At 36.8% G+C, this 3689-nt stretch overlaps 1 pseudogene; it reads left to right on the forward strand.

Annotated features, from left to right (window-relative positions):
• Positions 1 to 1421: 1421 nt before the first annotated feature.
• LOC114262168 (protein PHOSPHATE-INDUCED 1-like) lies at positions 1422 to 2620 on the forward strand (annotated as a pseudogene).
• Positions 2621 to 3689: the final 1069 nt, after the last annotated feature.

A 3689-nucleotide genomic window follows, 5' to 3' on the forward strand; every position in this document is an offset into this window, starting at 1 on the left:
TATTACTACTAGTTGTCAAAGAAAAGAGACAGTATATTACTACTATCTGTCAAATAGCATAAACACTATTTGTTTTTCCAACCAGAATATGTCTTTATGAAATTACAAAAAATTAAATACAATGAAGATTTTTTAGGTGGGTCTGTCTTAAGATTGTTGGACTAACTTCACTGTATTTAAATTAATTAAATTCTATTGTATACTAAACAACAACCAGAATATAAAGAAATAAAGGAAAGGAGAGAATTTGTTTGATTACAAAAATCAAACTCGAAATAAAATAAAAATAAATAAAAACAGATTTTATTTTGTTACAAAAACAAAATTAAAATCTGATTTAAATAAATAATAAAACACTGAAAATAAATTAAATAACTTACTTGATTTAATTTCTTCGAATTATAATCTGATCAAGTCCAGTGTTTGACACTGTGTCCTTAAGACAGATTCGTCCTCTCCACGGTGCTTTCAGAAATTGGACGTCTATCTCCCAGGATGAAATGATCTACTACAAACAATAGCAGCACTGCAAATTGTTTGCCTTACGAACACACTGAGTGTTTACACTCTTTGTTTCAGAAAATAAATACAGCAAAATGCAGAGATTTATATCAGAGGATGGAGTACGAAAATTGGAGTTAAATCCAAATGGGAGGCTAGTCTATTTATAGATGTAAAGGTGGCTATTGGTTTTGAATTGAACAGGTACGAAACCTGTTGGTTTTGAATTCAAACAGATTTGAATCTGTTGGGTTATATTTCAAACAGATAACAAAACGGGAAGGGCCCTGTTTGGGTGTGCAACAATACCAGACTGGTTTATTTCGGGGAGGGCCCTGTTTGGATGTACCGACCAAACCAGTTTAATTTTGAATTAATAACATTAAATTCAAATATTTTTGGTCCAAAAAGATTAGTATTGGGCCAAACAAGCCCAACCCAACCTCACACCACACACCTGCGCCCAAGCCCAAACCGCCCGGACGGCGGCGCACGCATGTGTGGTGATTTTTGGGTCCAATGGGTCTAGCCCATTTTGCCCATAATCTCTCCCTCTAAAACACTTGGGTACCGCTTGGGGCACACCCCAAGTACCAAACCCAAGCCTTATAAACCCATTCAAAACCTCCCACCAAATCAATGTGGGACAAGCCATTTTACAAGCTTAAGGAATTTCCACCAAAACTCCATTTCTATGGAGCACACTTTGGCTTCAATTTCCCATTCACTCGGTAATGGTTTTGAACAACCAAATATACCACGTGAATCACAACGCGGCATAGAACGTGTTACCACTTTGACCCATGAAAATCGACGCACGGGGCCCACCTAAAAAATAGACCGAACTTAAGAAAAAATTCTGATTTTATCCAGAATTTTATAACCATTTCCAACAATACTCACCTCTACACACACCTCCATTCAAACCAACTCATCCACTCTTCTCTTTCTGCTCTCCTCCATTACCACAAAACCATTTTCTAATCTCTCTACATCACAAAAAATGTCTTCTCTCATCCCACAACTCCTCCTTCTAATCTCTCTCTTTCAAATCTCTCTAGCAGCTAGAAAACTCACTGAGTTAGTCCAAAACCAACCCAATACCCTCCTAGAATACCACAATGGTCCTCTTCTTTCCGGAAAAATCCCAATCAATCTCATCTGGTACGGTAATTTCAAGCCTTCCCAGAGAGCCGTAATATCTGATTTCATCACCTCCCTCTCCTCTTCCCCATCTCGGAACAACCCCTCCGTCGTCGCCTGGTGGAGCACCACCGCCAAGTACTACCACCTCACCGCCGCCAAATCCAAAAAACCCTTCTTCCTTTCTCTCTCTCCGGGCAACCAAATTCTCGACGAGAGCTACTCTCTCGGAAAGTCGCTCACTCAGACACAGATCGAACAATTGGCGTCAAAGGGCGATTAGAAGAACGCCGTTAACGTTATTTTGACGTCCTCGGACGTCACCGTTGACGGGTTTTGTATGAGTCGGTGTGGGACTCACGGGTCATTGAAATCAAGTGAGCAAGTTAAGGGAAAGAATTACAAGTTCGCCTTTATCTGGGTTGGCAACTCGGAAACTCAATGCCCGGGTCAATGCGCTTGGCCGTTCCACCAACCCATGTACGGACCACAGACCCCACCATTGGTCGCACCCAACAACGATGTGGGTCTAGACGGGATGGTCACCAACCTGGCTAGCCTATTGGCTGGGACCGCCAGGAACCCATTTGGAAATGGCTACTACCAAGGGCCTGCCGATGCACCTCTAGAGGCTGCATCAGCTTGCCCTGGGGTCTATGCTAAGGGGGCTTATTCAGGGTACCCAGGGGACTTGTTGGTTGATGCTTCCACTGGTGCTAGCTACAATGCGCTTGGTGATAATGGGAGGAAGTACTTGCTTCCTGATTTGTATGATCCTGCTACCTCGTCTTGTTTCACTTTGGTCTGAAAATACATGGGATTGATAAAAAATAGGAGTGGTGTGTATACGCGATATTGCCAAGGCTATATAGAAAAATAGTGTACTGATTCATTCATTCGTTCGTTTATTTGTTTGTTTTGATTATGAGAAGTTAAATGATATAACAGCAAATTACTTTGATTTGCTTTTTCATAAGATTTTGTCTGTTTGTGTATTGCCATTTTTGTTTTTTGTTTGGTTCTTTGAATCTTTATTTTTTGTGGTTTGATGAATACTCACAACTACCGGGGTGATGAACTGATTCAATGTGACACTACTACAAAAAGTTGGGCCTTGAATGATGATTTTTTTTCTCTCTCTAAAGAGTTAGTTTCGTCACTATAGATGTTTGTGAGGAAATATTTTTCTCACCGATTTTATCATGTTTTTCACTAAAAATTACAGTGACGAAAAATAATTTTGTCACCAATGAAATTACTTCAGTGATGAAATTTTTTGCCATCAATAAAATAATATTTTGTTGCAAAAAATTCTTATTTTTGTTACCAAATAGTTATTCAGTACCATATTTATAACTTTAGTTGAATAAATTTGTCACACATGTTGATCATTGATGAGGAAATGATTTCATCACAATAAGATGTAAAGTTGGCGAAATTTTTTGTCTCCAAAAGTCAAGCATGGGTGACGAAATATATATATATATACATGACGGAATTTCTAGTCACCAAACAACAAAATCAATGAAAACTTTTATATATAAACTACAATAAATTTTGTCATAAAAAATGTTTATTAACAACGAATAATTATTTTGTCATAATAACAAGTACAAATGACAAAACAAATTCTTCACTAAACTTGTTCCGTAGTTTATATTTCAATTTAAATTATTATTTCCCAAATATCCCTGCTCATATTCCAATAGCGTCTTAATTGTACTAAGAAATCCATTAGCTATTATACACTACTCCACACAAAAATTCACTAAACAATTCATATTATAAATCAAAATATATCCATCAAACAACTTTAATAATAATCCATTAAGTATAACAAAAAAACATCAAAGTAAATCTTAACATGAACTAACGTGGAGTCCACAAAAAAAAAAAAAAAAAAAAAAAAAAAATCAACACTCGATCTTGATTTGCAACTACAACTAAGTACTAGTTCAGGAAAGAAAAAAAATTCAATAGTTGATCTTAATTTGCAAGTATGCTTCCAAACGTCATAAAAAAACAATCTATAAAGAAAATAAACA

The sequence above is a fragment of the Camellia sinensis genome, chromosome 3 (assembly GCF_055761805.1).
Source record: "Camellia sinensis isolate YWXY chromosome 3, ASM5576180v1, whole genome shotgun sequence".
Taxonomy (NCBI): Eukaryota; Viridiplantae; Streptophyta; class Magnoliopsida; order Ericales; family Theaceae; genus Camellia; species Camellia sinensis.